We start from the raw sequence: 20,279 nt of genomic DNA, 5'->3' as shown, positions 1-20,279 counted from the left end.
GCCATTTTTTTAGGATATTGATGTGAAATATCTGACTTTTTCGTCCCGGCAATCGGAGTCGGTAGGTGGTGTTGCCGATGGTTTCGAGGACTTGATATGGTCCCTGCCATTCCGTTTGAAATCTCTTTGTGGTTGAGGGCAGCAGTACTAGGGCCCAATCGTGTACCTCGAGTCTTCTCCACTTCTTTCCCTTGTCATAATGGGTTTTCTGCTTGGTTTGGCTTTTCTCTAGTTGGGAATAGGCTAGTTCCCTTATTTTTCCTATCTGGTTTCTGAGCGCCTGGCTATACTCCAACAGGGTTTTTGTACTTCTAGTGGGTTCCGCCTCCCAATACTCTTTGGTCATATCCAGCAGGCTCCTGGGTTGTCTTCCGTATAACATTTAGAAGGAAGAACAGCCCAGACTACTCTGTTTCTGCCCACGAATCACATAGAGGGCCAGGGGAAGCAAACGGTCCCAATCGGTCTGGTTGGCCGCAAGCATTTTCTTTAGGATACTCTTTAGAGTTCCGTTATATCGCTCCACAAGACCATCCGTCTGGGGATGGTAGATCGATGTCTTAATTTGATTAAGATCTAACATGAGACACACCTCTTTCATTACTCGAGACATAAACGGAGTGCCCTGGTCGGTAAGTATCTCAACCGGGAATCCTACCCGAGAGAATAATTCGAGAAACTTCTCCGCGATGTTTTTGGAAGTGGGTGACTTGAGGGGAAACGCCTCGGGATATCTGGTGGCGTAATCCACAATGACCAGGGCATACTGGTTTCCTCTGCTTGTCTTCGGGAGGGGTCCGATGAGATCCATCGCTACTCTTTCAAATGGCTTCCCAATGATCGGGAGTGGTTGCAGGGGAACAGCCGGTGGTCGGTGTACGTTTTTCCGTTGGCACACATCACAGGTCTGGCAGTGGGTCTTGATGTCCTGGTAGACTCCTGGCCAGTAGAAATTCTTTAGGATGTTCTGGGTGGTTTTCTCACTGCCTATGTGTCCAGCTAGGAGGTGGGTGTGGGCATAAAACATGACCTGCTCTCTGAAGCATACCGGGACGAGTAGTTGTTTAGGCTCATCTGCCTTCGCCTGTCGGTATAACAGGTCCTCCTGTATCAGGAATCGGGGATATCTGGGATTGGGGTTATCGTGGTCAGCATGAGCTTGTTCCCAGGCATTAAGCAATGTGGAGTCATTGGCTTGGGCAAACTGAAAGCTTCTGTCTCCCTCCCAGGGTTCAGGGGCTATAAGCACTGTCTTCGGGTTCCCCCCTCTTCTTTGCAAGGTTTCAGAAAAAAGGTCTAGAAAGTGGGGGTTATCGGTCCCTAGTATAAGCTCTTCTGGTAGGCAATCCAATAGGCCTACTTTCACCACTATCTGCCGGCCCCCCTCTAACCCTAAGGGGACATATGCGACCTGGTAGCTCTTTACATCGCCATGGACACATTTGATGTGTACTAGAGACTCTGGTATTACCTGGGAAACACACACAAACTTACTCTGTATCACCGACTGCTTGCACCCGGAGTCCAACAGAGCCTTAACGCTCCTTCCGTTCACCTGAACACTCACGTGGTATGCCCCTCCTAGCTCCGCTGTAAACATCACCGGTCGGGGTAGATAGCCGACCTCCATAGGTTCTTCCTGAATCCTTTTCTTAGGGCAAAAGCGTGCTATATGCCCCCAAGTGCCACAATCGAAGCATTGTGGGCCTCTGAAGGGAGCCGGGTCTAAATGCAGCGGTTTGGGTGCAGGTAACCCCGGGGGTGGTCGGATTTTCCGGTCGATTCGAAGTGGGGCTCTGACATTCTTCTCGGGCTCCACCTGGTGTACCCGGGGTTGGGCTCTTGAAAATGTTGAGGCCATTTCAATGGCTTGTGCCGTGGTCAGGTTTGAGTGTTGCCTAAGCCATCGTTGAGTGCCGAATGGCAGAGCCTCAAGATATTGCTCTAAATATACTTTGTCCATTATATCCTCCTTACTGCTCTGGGCGGGTGTTAGCCACTTATCGGTGGCTGCCTTCAGACCAAAGAAGAGAGTCTTAGGGTTTTCGCCGGGGTTCCCTCTTTCCTTGCGGAACCGTACACGATAGGCCTCTGCGTCTAGTCCCAAGTGGTCAAGGATGATGACCTTTATCTGGGCATAGGGTGTCTGACCGTTACCATTGGCCACCTGGTACGCGGCCTGGGCTTCCCCTGTCAAAAGGGGGGCCAGAAAAAAGGGCCATTTCTCCAATGGCCATCCACAGGCGAGAGCTACCCTCTCAAAGTTTACCAGAAAGGCATCCGGGTCTTCACCCGCAATATATTTTCGTAATGATATGCCTGATGGGGTGGGGTTTGGTCGCACTTCTCGCACTGGGTTGCCGGCTTGATCAATCCTGATCGGTTGCAACTCCCCCAAGGTCTTGACAACCGAGTCTCTGAGCGCATCTCTATCCGCCTGGGCAGTGGCTATCTGTTGTTCAATCGCCCAGCCTAGCTGCTCCTGTCCTTTAACTAGCCGTTGTAATAATTCCTCCATCTTATTGTCACAGATGGCTATCGGGCTGCCCGCATTCTCCACCAGTTGTGACGCCTCGGGATCGCCCTGGTCCTGGACTATAGCTAAGGGAATGAACGGGGTCGTGGGGGTAGGAACAGCCCCTTCAAGTAGACTCACGGACACTGGGAATCTTGGTAAGGCAGGCTTTATTGCTTTCAAAGTACGCTTCCGATACGTGGTTTTGCGATAGTAGGGAAGCGCTGTCTCTGCTTCCTCCGTGAGTCTTTGTAATCGTTTCTCCGTTGCTGTTTTCCTCTCCTCCCGGTGTCTTCTGGGACTGGGAGTCCGATCCTTCCGCTCCACGGTGTCGTGCCGCCTCGTCAACGTGTAAGGAAAAGAAACAATGTTTTAGCCTCCCGGTCAGACCTTTATCACAGGGAAAGGGGGTGAGGACTCACACGTGCACAGCGAGGTTCTAATGTGCCAGATAGTGAGGGGGGGGGTAGTGCACAAGGTGTGAGTGAGTGACTCCTATGGCGGTTTCGCCCACTTAAAGCCCGCCCAGCCCGCAAGCCGTGACCGTACCTCTGGTAGCCACACTTCCCTCGATGAAGTGTGGCTGGGCGAAGAGCCTTCCTGTTGGCCTCCTGGCTTTCTCCGTCGTCCTCTCTCGGCTGGTCCGGTTTCAGTATCCCGCCTCCGATCCTCTCCCGTTTCCTCTCCTGTCTCCTGCCTCTGATGTTCCCTCTTCTCCTCTCCTTCCACGTCCGCTCCGCTCCACTCCCGACTCTCCTCCGCCTCCGCTCGACTCCACTCCCGACTCTCCTCCGCCTCCGCTCGACTCCACTCCCGACTCTCCTCCGCCTCCGCTCCCGATCTCCTCTCGTCCTCTCCTTCTCTTCGCTCGCCGTCTCTCTCACCTCCGAGTGTATAACACACCTGATTGGGTTCCTGGGCGGCTTTTACCTGAGTCCCGGAGGCGTGTCCGGTGTGGCTCTCGCTGTCCAGCTCCGCCCAATTAAAGAAACAGTGGTCTCCGACCTCTTCCGTGTCGGTGTCGTCCAGTTCTGTAGGTCCCCGCCAGGCGCCTGTGTGCTGTTCAAAGAGAGGGGAGACAGGTAAGCCTGGCGGACCCGAGTCCACCCCGTCACACAAGTGCTCAATAATGAAGACTCAAACGTGAGTGACGGTCTGAGCAGATTAAAAATATATATATCTCTTGATTGTGCAAACGGGCAAGAAAAAGGTCAAGATTACAGGCAAATGTGGAAGTCCTCACTCGGGTTGAGACCAAGAGGCGTATTTGTATCCAATTCCAGGATGTACCTGGTTTCCAGATGACGTAAACTGGTCTCACCGTTGCCTTCCCTACTCAGAGGTACAATTGTATCCACAACATAATATTTAAGATGTTCAGGACTTCTACTGTGGGTATCCTTGAAATGCCTCGCAACGGGGTATGCTGGATCGCAGTTGGTGATTGCCCTGATGTGCTGGAGTATCCTCTTGTGAACCTGCAGTTTAGTACTACTTATGTAATGCAGGCCACTGACGCCTTCTGAGGCATTCTGACCTTTCCCTGAGCCATGGGGGAAGCCTCAAGGCCCCCGCAGGCCCAGCCGGCTCCCCGCCTCCTGCGAGAACCTGCATTCCTATTGCACACAAGGAGCTGCTGGAAATAGAGCAACCTCCATGCACGAGCAATGCTGTCATCTCTTTCCTTGCCCACATGTCTGCGGGCACGGAAAGAGATGGAACCTTCGATTCTAATGGGCAGGAGCACTTTGACAGCTCCCACCCGCAGAAACAGGCGTGTTTTCAGTTGCTTACGGGAGCTGCCAGATCCCACCAAGCAAAAGCAAACAGCTATGTCCAGGGTGTTGGCACCCTAGAAGATAGCAGCAGCCGGCCCTGGGGGGTGGCGGTCCCCAGGGCCATTAATGGCTCCAGGAGGGGGGCCACGTAGCCCTCCCCTTCTCTTTTCATGGGCCAGCCCGGGGAGAAGAGGGAGTCCCCAGGGTCGTATGTGGCCCAGGAGAGGGGCTGCATATCCTCCCTCCAACATGTTTATTACTTACTGCCCCAGGGAGGTGGTGGTTTTTGGGGCGCGGGGGGTCTGCATGGCCCCCACTAAGCTCCAAAGAGCTCAAGGAGGGTGGTCTGCACTACCCCTTACTGATTTTTTAAATTACGTCCCTAGGAGGTGGTGATCCCCGGGGCTCAAGAGAACCCATAGAGGGGCGGGTCTGCTCGGCTCCCCTCAAATATGTAAATAAAGCCCCTGGGAGGTGGTGGGCCCCGGGGCTCAAGAGAACCCATAGAGGGGGGTCTGCTCGGCTCCCCTCAAATATGTAAATAAAGCCCCTGGGAGGTGGTGGGCCCCGGGGCTCAAGAGAACCCATAGAGGGGGGTCTGCTCGGCTCCCCTCAAATATGTAAATAAAGCCCCTGGGAGGTGGTGGGCCCCGGGGCTCAAGAGAACCCATAGAGGGGGGTCTGCTCGGCTCCCCTCAAATATGTAAATAAAGCCCCTGGGAGGTGGTGGGCCCCGGGGCTCAAGAGAACCCATAGACGGGGGTCTGCTCGGCTCCCCTCAAATATGTAAATAAAGCCCCTGGGAGGTGGTGGGCCCCGGGGCTCAAGAGAACCCATAGAGGGGGGTCTGCTCGGCTCCCCTCAAATATGTAAATAAAGCCCCTGGGAGGTGGTGGGCCCCAGGGCTCTAAAAGCCTTAGGAATGGGGCCTGGTCTGGCCCACTCGGGGGCTCTAATCAAAACTAGTGTGGTAGCCCGAGTTTGTTTGTAAAACATTTTTTACTGTGGATTCCCGGCAACGTAGTGTTTCCGCAGCATATATTTTTTTTATGTGCTTTTTGGCCTTTTACGCACTTTGTGTAATTTCATAAGTTTGAGTTTCCAACAGAAAAGGAACAGATGAATTCTGCCTTCATATAACTTTGACAAGTCTTTACTAAACTTTACAAAAAAAAAGGCTTATCCACCTCAGCTGTCTTGGAAGTATTTGGGACGATCCATCAAGCGAGGGCCATGGAAAGGTGTTCCATAGGAAAATTGAACAGTGATGCAACAAATTTGGCAAGAATGCTAGATCTTGATCTCGAAAATGTGTTTTTTGTGATTTGGTATAATTCTGGTCAGTAGTTTTTGAGAAATTAGTTTTAAAAATGAATGTATATAGAGATTTTGAGGAACCTATGCTCCAACAGCTCTAAAGATGAGATCTGCTTGGCTGCTGTCAACATTAACAAAGATGTTGCATCAGCCATTTTAAGACTTGTGGACTCAGTCCCCTGTCCTAAAAAAAGAATTAAAAAACACTGGAGATCTACAGTAACCTTTGTTTTTTTTGTAATTGAAGCTCCCTGGTGTGGGCCAGGGCCTAGTGGAGTCAGTGCATTGTTTTTAGTTGGGTTTTTTTTGTGGAAGGCTTGTGCTGCCCCCCCCATCCCCTCCTAATCCTTTTAAAAGCCAGGGAGCCCCATCCCCTGGGGCCAGAATACTTGTTTTGGGGAAGAGGCAGGCTGCCCCCTTTCCTGATCCATTTGAAGGTCCCAGGGACGCCATCCTCAGGGCTAGGGTAGGTATTTGGGGGAAGGCGCATGCAGGCCCCATCCCTGGGTCAAAGAATGGCCCCAGAGACCACTGTTCTATGTGAAGAGGGGGTCGTGGGACTCCATTCCCTACATGGCTAACTGTAGAACAATGTCCCTGGAACCTCGTCTCCCGAGGGGTCTGTAGATCTCTCCCGCCGGGCGGGAGCTGAAAGAAAAGCCACCCCTAGCACGACAGGAGTAAGTTAGTAAAGCCGTCCCAAACGAGCCCCCAGGATGGATACTGTATGGAATGGCCACTGGGGCCACGGGGCCATGGGCCCCACACACTACAACCTCCAGGGATGGCAATGTTGGTGACCTGAGTGGAACCAGGGCTCCTTCAAATAAGATGTAGACTTGTCAGCGGGGTGATGGGCTTCCGGCGGCCGCCTCCACATTTTCAAGGTGATGGGAGTCCGGCGAGTAACAGCGTAAAGAGTGGAGCTGCTCCTGATTTCAAAGTCACTGCTCTGGGAGGGACCACCCTATAGCACCCTGCAAAGGCTGTATAGTTACATATTTGAATCCTACTTTTCCCCTATAAGGGTCAGCACAACCAACATTTCTTAAAATATTGTCGGGACAGGTAGTACACAGCCCAGTGGAACATTTAAAAAAAAGTAGTAGTAAGTCTTCTGGGTCAATGAATCCTGACCCCAGGAGAGCTTACCATAGTTTTGATAGCACACTAAGCTGAAACTGTATGTACAGGGACCCCTTGTGGTTGGTTCTCTTTCTGCATTTTGTCTCCTGAAGAGTATTAAAGAAAGACTCGCAAACTTGTTTATGGGTGTTTCGAGTAAAAATGCTTTATTTAAAATATTTTTGCAACAATAATTATTGGTAATTCTTGTCTTGTACATACTAAGTCTGGGCAGTGAACTGCGCTCCGCTCGCTGAGTTTGCAGAGTTTTCCGCAGTCCGCGTTAAACGGAGCTCGCAGAGTTCTTTTTCTAGCTCTCATTCTTCAATGTCAAGTTAGCAAGCGCAAGAGGGGAAAATCCACCTCCCTGCGAGATTTTTCCTTGTTCACGATCATCAGCAACAAGTGCGCGAGCATGGAAAATCAAACGCCGGGCGGTCAGATTTTTCATTGCGAGTGGTTGTGTATGCTCGCGTTGAGAAACTGTCCATTTGTGTTGCGAAACCTGCAGCTCAAGTAAAAATTGACTTGAGTGGCAGAAAGGAAGCAGCGCCCGCTTGTGCTGTGCATGGTGCCGTTCATGAGGATTGCACAGTGCGGACAAGCACCTGGCACTGAAAATCACTGAAAACGGCATTTATCTAGCGCACTCCAATGCTTACGAACCTCCGCGTAGCACAGCAGAGTTTTTTTTGCACCTACGCGGAACTCTGTGAACTTCACCCAGGCGTACATGGGAATACATTGGATTATGATTGTTGATAATTTATTGTAATGATTTGATGACAAAAGCAATAGATGTGATAGAGACTTAAAGACACAGATTACTTACCTTAGAATATCCCAAGACGTCAGACTGGATCCAGATGATTTTTGAGCAGTGCCCGTGAGCACAGGTAGGTGTCTTTGTTCAGCTCTGCATTGGCATCATACACTCCTGAAGTGACGTGCACAGTCCCTGTGTAGGCACCACCTCGGCAGATAGCGCCAATATGGGTTCAGCTACCCTTCAGTCACTTTTTGACTAGCTTCTTTTAAATGTTTTGTCGAACTTTTTTGCGAATTTTCTCATGCTGTGAGGTAATTTCACCCAAGGAACTGGCTGCTTTCAAGCAATTTGGGGCCTGTCACAGGCAAAAGTCGGTGACTGAACCCCACTTGGTGTATTTGTGGGGCTTGAAGTGGGACCACAACTCCAAGACCTACAAGGACGGCAGTGTTGTCTCCCAAGCTGCTGAGGGAGTGCTCCCTCAAGCTCCTTGCCGCCTGCCGTTGGGAGACTCCGCGATGTTCTAGGTCCCAATCACGTGGATGGCCTTGAAACCATTAGCAGAGGCCTTCCTAACAGTTGTAGTTTGGGAAGTCGGCGAATTTCCACAGACATAAGAAGTCAAAGAAGCCAAAGAGGTCTTTGACTTCCCAGCCCCGCGAGTCGTAAGAACCTGAAGCCGGGTCTGCTCTGCCTTCCCCAATTTTGCGGAGCGACCCCCACCCAGCTCACATTCACCGAAGTTCTGCCTGCCCTGGACCCGAGTGAGTGGAGGGTGGCGTTGTGCTTTCAGAACTCATATTTACACGTTCCTCTCCTGCCTGCCCCCAGACGTTACCTGTGGGTCACGGAGGGCCAAGAGCACTTTCAGTTTGGCATGCTCCCTTTCGGCCTAACCAGTGTCCCTCGAGTTTACGAAAGGGATGGCAGTGGTTGTAGCTCATCGGCGGAGTTCGGGGTTCCAATTTTCCCCTACCTCGACAATTGGCTGTCGAAGGCTGGCTCATCCCAACCAGTTGTCTCCCACCTTCAGGCTACAGCAAACCTTCTGCATTCACAGGGGTTCATAATCAACATGTAGTATCTACCAGATAATTGATGACAACAATGTGCATGGCAATGGCACGAGTCATAGTTATAGTTACTTCAGTTAACTACAACTGGTGAGTTTCATAGATTTTGAGTTTTAACCCCTTCGCTGCTTCTGTCGGCCAATGGCTATCACGCGCACTACCTCAGTAGTGCTGCGCACGTCCGTTGGCCGACGCGGCCCAGCCCACTCCGCTAAACCACTGCACGGCTTTCAATAGCCCTGTGACCAAAATATATATTCTTTTAATTTTGCAGCACATTTGTAGTCCATCAGCTGCATTTCTTTGAATGCACATTTAGAAAATTAGAAAATTAACCCCAGGGGGTAGGCCCGGGCCTGGAGGGAGTGGCGCAGCTCATTTGACAGGAAGGTGTGCATGTGGCCCCTTTTCCGAGCTTATTCAGGCCCCCGGGACAACATCTCCTGAGGCAGTTAATATTATTAAGAGGAGGGTGGCCCTGCTCAACTCCCTTATTCTTTAAAGGCCCTGGCGACCCCATTCCCTGGCGCTGTATGTTTTTAAATGGGGGGGTCATGGGGCTACCCTTCTGGAGATGTTAAGCCCATGGTGCCTCAACCTTTAGGACCTGATACTCCGCACTGTCCCTGGCAGCTCACTGTGGTGGTCGGCCTGGGAGAGTGCAGGCATACCATGCCTGCACTCTCCAGGGCAGAGGTTAGAACTTTGATCCTGTCTGGCGGGAGCAGTACATAAATGCTGCTCCCACCCGGAGCGGAGCAAAGGAAAGGTGCTGGCACTTGCCAGCACCCAGTATAGTAACGGCTGGGGCATCAGTGGTTTTGAGGCCCCAACAAGCCCAGCAGGGTGAGTGCCCTGGGTGGGCCCCTACCAGAATTTTTTAAAAAGGGCTGGGAGCCTGCTGGTGCCAGGGGGCCCTGGAGCGCACCCTGTAGCCCCCATTCAAAATCTAAAATAAGGATGTTCTGGGTGGGCACCGGGACACTCACAACAATAATTTTTTTTAAAAGAAGGAAAGTGAGTGATAAATGAGTGACGGGAACTGCTTATTTATTATTCACTGCTTGAAAGAGTGCCCCTTGATACCCTGAGAGGGATCTTTACACATGCTTTTTGGTGGTTGGTGATGTCCCTAGAAGCGGCGAAGGCACAACCAAGAATTTGTTTTAATGTTGTGGGTGGCTGCAGGGAGTGCAGCAGTCCCCTCCTCATTAAATCCATGATCCCAGGAGAACTTACCATATTTTCAAAATGCACTTCTAGCCGGAGCTGTATGCTCTTGGCCTGGAGTGCAGGACCCTCTTATAGTTGTTTTTATGTTTGCTTTTGGGGGTTGAAACAAGATATTTATCAACAAAAAGAGAGGTAGGGAGAGGCGCGAACACTCTTAGTCCCCAATGGATTAACAGAAAATAACAACAAAAGAGTGTTCTGATGCAGATGGGGTGGGGGTCTGCACAGAGCACAAGGAGTGACCAACCACACTTTCACTTAATGTTATTGGTACAAGACCATCCAATTAGTTGGCCTTGTCTACCAACACATTTTTTACTTTGTCCTTGATGATCACCTATTAAATAATTTTTGATACATACAAGGCAATTTTAAACCACCACTCTTCACACTTCTCACGTTACTTATCACGCTACTTATCACATAGCCCCTCCATCCTCACAAGACCAGCTCCGCAGTAACTCTGGCGTTGCAGCACACCGGGGTGACATTCGGTCACACCCGGTGGGGCCCGATGATGAAGCAAGTCACCGACCAGGTCGGTGAGTGAGGGCTTTAATAACAAACCAAGTGGGCCTGTGTTTGACTCCTTGTGCTCTGTGCAGACCCCCACCCCATCTGCATCAGAACACTCTTTTGTTGTTATTTTCTGTTGAAACAAGATACTCAGAGACAAGATGTTTTTATTTAAAACAAAAAAAAGAAAAATATTTCTCTGAGTCTTCGTTTATCATTTTTCATCGTACAGAATGCAATCATACAATCTATGCTAAAACAAAGGCTCAGAGACATGTTGATTTTTTTCTTTTATTAAAATGTTATAATAATCACTTTTATGAAACACTGCATTGTGTTAATTACTGAGATATACATTTGATTAAAAATATTGATGCTTTTAGGAGAAAGATGATCTGCTTTATATATATTGATATACTCATCCCGTGATAAAGCCAATGGGCCCACTTTTTATATTTTGTTATTGTGAATCTTTGACAAAGTCAGTAAGTCTGCCTGGGTGTGGCCAGGACCTGTAAGACCAGCTGCACACTGCGCATTCCAAAAGCCATGTGCTGCCTGGGTTTCCTGCTTGTAAGGGATTGGATTTGGGATTGGCAATGCATATGGTAATAAATATTCGTTTATTTTGTTTTTAAACTAGAAAGTCACTGAAAAAAACATTGGTTTAAGTGGCGTTATAGTTACACATGGTAATAAGCATTATAGTTAGACATGGTACTAATATCTTACTTTATATTTAAAAAACTTACATGTTCACTGAAAAAAACAAAGGTTAAAGGGGCATTATAATAAGGCTAACATGGCCATTAGAACATAACATTTTAAACTAACAAAATCCCTGAAATTCACTAGTTATAGTTAGTCAGTCAGTCAAGTACACTTTATTCGATTTATAAAATCATAAAAGGCATAAAAACATTTATATACACTTAAACATTTTTGATACATTTTCAACATGTGCAATACAAAGAGTCAGGAAAAAAGAATTACATAAATTACATGATTAAAGGTTCATTATGTCACAAACCGTGGCGCATTATATATTTTTTTCCTAGATGCCGCCTCTAAGAAATTAGCCACACAAAATATGATGCGGTCACTGCTCAAGGAAAACTAATGCCGGCCTCACTTGCGTAAAGCCAGTCTCCTTCAAAATAGGCAGCAGATTTTTTTTTCTAATATCCGAGAAGAACCCGCAAAACATAACAAAATGCATTGTGTCTTGGGTTGAAAATTGGTCACAAATGCAAGAGGTGGCTAAATCTGGTTTGACCCAGGATGGATAATTGCCCAAATAAAAATGAATCAAGTTAAATCTGAACTTAACCAATAAAAACCTATGAAAGACTTTGTAACAGACATGAGGTATTGCTCGAGTGAGGTAGAACCTAATAGCATATAATGAGATCGCACTGTGGGTTTCAACATCTCCCTTTCCTCCCGGACTAGTCTGGCCCTTTCCATAAAGTGTTTTTTAACCAGATTCACATCCACCTTCCTAATGCATGATGGTGATAGGAAGAGGTCCGATCGTCCCAGATGTTCAAAGGACTTTCTCAGATAAGCCAACCAGGGCACTTCATAGGAGTGGTCTAAGGACATTACATCTGCTAAAATCGCGTGGTTAAGTGTTAGTTCCTTGTTAAGCCAAATCTTAAGCCAGAATATTAACGGCGCCAGGTTAAGCCTGTCGGTGACATAGTCCAAGCCCATCTCCACGTGAGTCGAAAAGGTCGGAGTCGACTGGGGCACAGACAGCAAGGAACGCAAAAACCTGTTTTCTACCCTCTGGAGTGTCTCTAGATGTACATAGCCCCATATGGCTGACCCATACATCGCGATTGGGATGCATTTAGCATTATAGACTTTTAGCAGGGCCTCCATTGGCCTGGCCCTCAATCTTTTTGTGAACCCCATGAATGCCGCAGTTGATCTAGCCACAGATAAGTTATTTGCCCTTACCTGAGGGCCCCAAAAACCCCTCTCGTCAAAGAGCACCCCCAGGTATGGGAACACTACCACTCTGGTAACCACATCACCCTTGCATTAAAAAAAATGTTGGTTTGCCCCTATTCCTATGGAATCCAACCACCATGGTGTGTGATTTGTTAGCATTCACCTTTAGGTCTAGCCTATCCATAAATGCCCCAAAGGCATCGATTAAAAGCTGCAGACCATTGCCAGTGCGGGCTATGAGGACAGCGTCATCCACGTATAGGAAAGCAGGAATCTTTGCATCTCCTATACGCGGGACGTCCCCATCCACCTCCTCCAGATAGCTACCCAGGCCATTAATGTAGATGGTAAAAAGGAGGGGGGCCAAAATACAGCCCTGGCGCACTCCACACATCGATTTAAAGCGAGTAGTGCACCTTCCCTCGTTAGTGATCCGAATTTGAGAAAACAACTCTTGATGAAGGGATGCCATAAATGTAACCAATGCCCCGTCTATACCAAGTTCCAGAAGGATTGCCCACAATTTGGCCCTATTCACTAGGTCGAAGGCCGAGGAGAGGTTCATAAAGGCCAGAAATAGTGACCCCTCCTTGGCTACCGTGTACTTGGCAATCAACATGTGCAAATTGTAACACTGCTCCAGGGTGCCTCTTTTCTCCCTGAACACATATTGGATGTTAGATAGCCCCCCACATCCCTCAATAATGTCCCTCAACTTCACCAGGAGGACTCTGCCTAATATTTTAATTGCAGAATCTAGAAGGGATATGGGTCTATAACACCCTGGATCATCTCGCTGGCCTTTTTAAAAAATCGGCACTATTATTGAAGTGGCCCAAGAAGTAGGGAACAGATTACCATTAGCGGCATTAAATATATTAGACAAGGTTCTGGCCCAAAGCTTTGGGGAATGTTTATAAAAATCTGCTGGCACCCCATCCGGCCCTGGGGCTTTGTTTTTAGTTGACTCTAAAATTGCTAACTCCACCTCTGCTTCATTGAAGATTGCTGGTCCGGCCTCAGGGACTGTTCGTAGACAGCCAGAGGCTTCAGAGTCCGAGTCACCGTATACTGCTCTAAAGTGGCTCAACCATTTGTCATCGGGGATAACGCAGTCCGTGACGACATTGTCCAGATCCGAGAAAATAGCCCTGAATTTGCTGCTGTTACGAAGAACATCAACTGAAAGTAGATTATCCCAAGCCGCTGCCTTTATGTCGTCCTTCCGTTGTTTAATAGCTAGCTTGTACTCTCTCCTTAACAGTGTGATGACTACCTTGTCTCTCGGATTGTGTTTTAAAGCTGACATAAGTGCTCTGTGTGCTTTCCAGCACTTACTGTCGAACCATCAACGGCGATAATTTGCTCCCTGCCCTACTTTGGCCGTCAGGTCTATTGAAATTTGAGTGCATATGGATTCAAATGCCCCCATTATTTCGTAATTTACCGCACTAGGGTCCTCACCTGCCATATAACCCTCTATTTTTGGAAGGAGGTCTGCATAAAAGGCTTCCGGGACCACGTTGAGCCACTTTAACCTTCTCCCCTGATCCACAGGGCGTAGGGCTGGCCTTATCTTAACGGGGCAAAACATAGGTCCCATAGAGTCCCCCCATTTCACCTCAAGTAAGACAGGATTGTGGTCACTAAATGGGGAAGCAATGGTTGCATAGGAAACAACCCCGTGTAGGATACCTGAGGTCACAAATATATAGTCTATAATAGAACCAGGGTCTGAGCCCTTATAGGTAATAAGTCTCATCTTCCCTTCCGGGGTCGTTGGTTCAAGTAGATTAAAGTTAGCTAATATCTCTTCCAATGCCTCTCCGGCCTTGGTGTGCTCAAAATGGGGGCTCCAATCCAGGAGGGCCCATAGGGTCACCTGTACTACACATATTATAACAGGGGTGAATATTAAAATCGCCTAATAGGACGAACTCATCATTAGTGTTTTTATCTTGACCGACTGAAAATAAAAAGGATTCTAGGGTGGCGATATGATCATTACCATTTTCCCTATTCCATGAATTATAAAAATTAATAAAGAAGGTTTTCCTGCTTGGGGGAACCTCCCTTTCCATGATTAGAAGATTTGGTGGACAGCTATTAATCATTTTTAATACCCCCTTAAGTTTTAAAGAAAAAAGGAGAATAAGGCCTTCCTTGGCTCTACCGGTGATACTAGGGACTACCGGGATGGTAAAGCTTGTGAAACCATCCAGCCAGAACCCAGGCGAGGTGTCCCATGGTTCCTGAAGTGCTATAATGTCGTGACTGACGACAAAACTAACCCATGCATCACCTGCCCTTTTGGCTCTGACACCAGCCACGTTCCAGCTAAGAATTTTACAACAAGCCCCAACCTCATTGGGAATGGAGGCCCCATCCATAGGCGCAAACCTCGTGTCCACCAGTCAATCAATCTCTTCTAGCCTGACAGAGGGGCAAAACGATTACTCAGGGCCGGCCCACACCGGCACTAGATACTAGATGGGAATTAGGTGTCGGGCTACAGTGTCTGTCCTTGGGGTATAGGTGCGGTCACGCACAGTTGAACTTGCTCCTCCCGGTGCTGGGGTCAACCCCCACCTCCTTGTTTACGACGGAGCAACACAGGGTGGAGGAAAGAGGCCGACTGAGGCGGATTTCATTGTGGATCCACCTACCTACCTACCCTGATGTTCTGAAATTGCTCATGAGGCTTTAATCAGCTTATACAATAAGACATGTAACTACATGTTCAAGTAAAACCGCTGTAGGCACATTGTATTTGTCTTTAGTGAATGTAATCACTTTTTTAGGAAAGTTAGAACAATAATCTTGTTCTGTAGAGAAACGTGAGTAGGGTTGGGAGTTGTGCCCCGTCCTGAAGAAGGTACGCATGTACCGAAACATGTCGACGCACACCAGAGGTTCTGTCCCTTACTAAGACACAAAACCTCGCCATCTAGCACTTTTTTAATAGTACCAGCCAGAGGTACAGAATAAAGTTTTTTCTTTTTACCCACTGGCCAGGTCCTTTTTAATTTTTCTCACTACACTTCCCACTCACATCCTATTCCTTTCACTTGCACTCAACACACACCACACATAGACTGAATTGTCAACGCTCCCGCGTAGTCGTAGGTCGTAGCGTGCCGCATCCCCTTAGCGGGGTGCGAAGACCCCGATGATGAAGCATGACACCAAGGGGCCTGTTGGTGTGTGAGGGGTATTTTACACAACACTGAGTGTCCCCCTTTCTTTCTTCACTTTTCTTCCCAATAAGTGGTAGGATTCTTCTTGTTTAGGTAACAGTGCCCGTGGAGTAGGAATCCTACTTGATACTCTACCTCCCCTCTTTGTTAAATATAGCCACAAAGGGCTCAACAGGGGCGTTTTTTTGTTTTCCGCGTTTTTGCTTTGAGGATGGGTCAGACTGCTGGGCGCTTAGAGAAACGGGAAGCGTGATGGTGCTGTCTAAAAGTGGACCAGCGCCAGAAATAGCTGGTGGGATGGGGTTAGCAATATTCACCTCAGATTCAAGAGGAATATGGGAAGCATTGGCAGGGCCCTGGATGTCCTGAGTATTGGGGGTAGTGGGTTGGACAGAAGGTATCAGGCCCAGCTCCTGTTCAGCATTCACAATCTCCTTTGTAAGTGCCCCCACTACAGAAGAGAGATACGTCAAAATAGAGTTCGAATGTATTGGTACCTTCGCTTTACTTCCCCACTCCTCTACATCAATGACTTTCTTGTGCTTACCCATCTTGCGATGTCAGAGGGCTGGCCCTGCCCTGCCTCTGACTGCCTCTGACTGCCACAGACGGCCCGCCCTTTGCCTGGGCTTTAACCCGGCGCACACCCGCGCGTGTCCCGCGGGGCGGTAGGTGCAAACTGGTTTTATCCCCCACGGTGTCAAGGGGGAGGGGCTTCTGGTGCCTCCGGTGTCCTCGGGGCTTGTGGGCTGAGTAGTCCTGCCCCCGTAGTGCTCGCCTGTACCACGACGCGTCTCCCGCGAAGCGGAAGGCGCAAGGCGCTGAGATAACCCCCCGGTGTCAAGGGGGAGGGGCTGCTGGTGCTGCCGGTGTCCTCGGGGCTTGTGGGCTGAGTAGTCCTGCCCACGTAGTGCTCGCCTGTACCACGACGCGTCTCCAGCGAAGCGGAAGGCGCAAGGCGCTGAGATAACCCCCCGGTGTCAAGGGGGAGGGGCTGCTGGTGCTGCCGGTGTCCTCGGGGATTTTGGGCTGAGTAGTCCTGCCCACGTAGTGCTCGCCTGTTCCACCACGCGTATCCAGCGAAGCGGAAGGCCCAAGGCGCTGAGATAACCCCCCGGTGTCAAGGGGGAGGGGCTGCTGGTGCTGCCAGTGTCCTCGGGGCTTGTGGGCTGAGTAGTCCTGCCCACGTAGTGCTCGCCTGTTCCAGGACGCATCACGTTATAGTTATAACTCAAGCCCTAAACTAACTATAACTCACCAGGCACTGCTAATTAATTCCCATATTACATCTCTAATGAGATGTTCTTTGACATGACTGTAACATCTGAAATGACATCATTGATGACAAAACTGTGCATGGCGGGGTGCGAGTTATAGTTACTTGATGTAACTAGAAATGGTGAATTTTAGTATTTATGTTCATTTAAAATGGTATGTTTTAACTGACATTTTCATCTTGCTATAACATCCCTTTAACCTTTTGCTTTTTTCAGTGAATTTCTAAGGTCTATTTTTATGCAAAGTAAGATATCAGACGGAGACTTCTAGCTGTGGATTCCTTACCTTTGAATTTCCCAGGCATCAGACTGGATCCGGACACTTATATATTACTAGCAGCCCGTCCCGACGTTGTCCGGGTATGAATTGCTGCCGGCCAGTAGTATATTGTTTTGTAGGATTTCGTTTTGATAGCATTTCTTATCTGTGACAGGCCTGTGAAACGCTCCGATTCACAGTGCACTGCTGATGCACTTAAGAGTGCGCGTTCAGTAGTGTGTGAACTCGAGTTTCCCTACTTTATTTTTCCTTGTAATATTATATAGCGCGAACGCGACAACATGGCATGAACACAATTTACATTACAGAAGAACACATTCATTTGTGGTAGGCACGGGGACACAAAGCGATTTGCCTGGAATCACAGGATGTTGAGCTGATGCCGAGATTCGAACGTAGCTCCCCAGGTCTAAAGTTCGCAATTCTAGAACTTGTGGCGGGAGGTGTGTCTAAAAGTGTATGGCGGTTCTGGCCATAAATGAGAGAGACCTGTGCATTTTTCAAATGGGTGGTGAAAAAATATGAGTATGTTGCTGGAGATGTGGGCCGCCGTGCCACCAATGTACTTACCGGGGGGGGTGGGAACACCCATTATTCCGCAACTTTCTTTCCGCATACCATCACTCCGCATACTTTCATTACGAAAGTACCATGACTCCGCAATGCCATTATAACGCATGGCATTACATTTTATATGCTTTTACCACGCATACATTTACAACGAAATTCGTTGTAAATGCATGAATGGTAAAAGCATGTTTTTTAAAAAATGTTTGGATAAGGTAAGTATGGGTATAGGGGTATATGTTTTGGGGTACTGAGGTATATATTTTAGGGTGTTTGGGTATTTTAAGGGTTCAGATATAGTTTTGGGTTATGGGGTACAGGGGTAGTTTTAGGGTTTAGGGATATGTATGGGTTTTGGGGTACAGAGGTATTTTTAGGGTTCAGGGCTGGTTTTGGGGTATACATTTATTTTTAGGGTTCAGGGCTAGGGCTAGGTTTGGGTTTTGGGGTACAGGGGTATTTTTAGGGTTCAGGGGTGGGTTTGAGTGTTGGGGTACATGGGTATTTTAAGGGTTCAGGGCTAGGTTTGGGTTTTGAGGTACAGGGGTATTTTTAGGGTTCAGGGCTAGGTTTGGGTTTTGGGGTACAGGGGTATTTTAGGGTTCAGGGCTAGGTTTGGGATTTGGCGTACATGGGTATTTTAAGGGTTCAGGGCTAGGTTTGGGTTTTGGGGTACAGGGGTATTTTAGGTTTCAGGGTTAGGTTTGGGTTTTGGGGCACAGTGGTATTTTTAGGGTTCAGGGCTATGTTTGGGTTAGGGGGTACAGGGGTATTTTTAGGGTTCAGGGGTAGGTTTGGGTTTTGAGGTACGGGGTATTTATAGAGTTCAGGGCTAGGTTTGGCTTTTGGGGTACAGGGGTATTTTTTGGGTTTAGGGATAGGTTTGGGTTTTGGGGTACAGGGTATTTTTATAGGGTTAAGATGGGTTTGTGTTTAAGGATGTTGGGGTATTTTAACACCTTGCGGGCTAGCGGTTTTCCCGCTGTGCGCTGGGTTTTTGAAAAACCCGTGTTACATGACGAGCTCAGCTCGTCATGAGTGTACGAGAGGTTAAGGAGTAAGGGTGGGTTATGATTATGGGGTGCAGGGGTATTTAAAGGGAGCAGGGTGGGATTAACACACAATATGAGACATGGCATTAAGGGCGGAACGTACCACACGCGCTCAGTGTTTGTCACGCCCCCCAGCACACGCCCACAGCACAACGCAGACACGCCCACAAGGGACTACTTTGCTGGCACGGTTCTTTTACCTTTTAAATGTATATGGTGGGCGTTTGCAAAGCCTATGTCCTTCTGCTGCGACTGCCTTTTCCAACGCTGTATTGGGTGTTGTGATTGGTGCTGTGGTTCCTGAGATTACCCGCCTCAAAGGTTTGGGCTCTCTCTTTATTATATTAGTATGGATTGGCATACCTAACTATGATGTCACTCCAACCTTTGGTTTTTTCAGTGAATGCATATGTATATTTAGCATATTTTGACATGAATAACCAACAATAATGGTGGCAGGTGTGAAAAAAGATGAAAGAGGGGTTCAAAAGATAGAATTATCTTATCTTTCAATATATGGAGAAGTCGAATACAAGTAGGTGGCAATTAAAGAGAATTAGTCAGATTCTCAGATTTGTTGTTTCAACCACTCAATGCCATGAATTTGACAGGGTCATCATCAGGATGGAAAACGCGTTGAGACATTGCTACCGTTCAGGTCACTTATAGAATAGAGCCCATAAAAGCAGGCTATTTAAGCATACCAGAATCCAGTGTTAGCTGTACATAATTCTAAATTAGGGATGATGATTGCAAGGTGCAATCCCTTCTTAATGACAGTGAACCTGTAATAGGTGATCAAATATCAGGGTGATGCATATATTGCGATGATAATGGTAGAGCATAACCATCCGCGTGTGTGTACTTTAGGCATAATATGTATTGCCTGAATAGCCTGTGATTACCACTAGCCTCATTTTGGTATACTTGCAACACAAGTGGATATGGTCCCTTTTGTACACTGTTGGCTTGTGAGCCACCATTATCTGTGCATAAATGAATATGTGGGTTGTATTCATTACCCTGTAGTTTGATCATCTGGAGACACAAGTGGTGATGCTCGGAACAGAACACAACTCACCTGTCACTTCTCGGTGCTGTTACATACACACTCAATGTCCTTACTTAGACACTTCCAGACTGTGGAATTCATTGAACTTGGAAACAGGGTCCGTGTGTTCCTTGACCTCCCTAATGAGTGTCTCCCCTCAAGTGAACCCAATATGACTGGTCCTCTCCTCCTCTGTTCTCAGAGGCTTCAGACCCTCAGGGCCGTCCCTCACCACTTCTCCATTAAGAGGAGACAACGCTTCCTGGTTGGAGCTGCCAAGGTTGCCTTGACCCAGAAAGACATGTTCCCTGTTGTCTCCCATCCTCTTCCCAAGAGGGAGGAGACAGACACCAGATCAAGTGTTGGAAGAGTTTCATGGCAAGGAAATGAAGCATGTATTGGTGTGATCACCACTGAAACCTTGTGTCCTCTCTTCCCAGGGCCTGTGGAAGGCTAACTTTGCATTTCGGGCGTAGTGAATGAAACGTGTCATTTCACAGGTGTCCACCACTGAAACCTTGTGTCCTCTCTTCCCAGGGCCTGTGAAAGATTAACATTGCATTTAGGGTG

General features: G+C 48.2%; 1 protein-coding gene across 1 annotated transcript in view; it reads left to right on the top strand.

The window, feature by feature from the left end:
• Positions 1-20,279, top strand: part of SPAG17 (sperm associated antigen 17) — a 1,900,597-nt gene that overhangs the window by 202,197 nt on the left and 1,678,121 nt on the right. The gene's annotated exons all lie outside the window — the stretch shown is intronic.

The sequence above is a fragment of the Lissotriton vulgaris genome, chromosome 8, assembly GCF_964263255.1.
Source record: "Lissotriton vulgaris chromosome 8, aLisVul1.2, whole genome shotgun sequence".
In the NCBI taxonomy this organism is placed as follows: Eukaryota; Metazoa; Chordata; class Amphibia; order Caudata; family Salamandridae; genus Lissotriton; species Lissotriton vulgaris.
The sequence above is the reverse complement of the archived record's forward strand: the minus strand, read 5'-3'. Positions and strand labels throughout refer to the sequence as shown.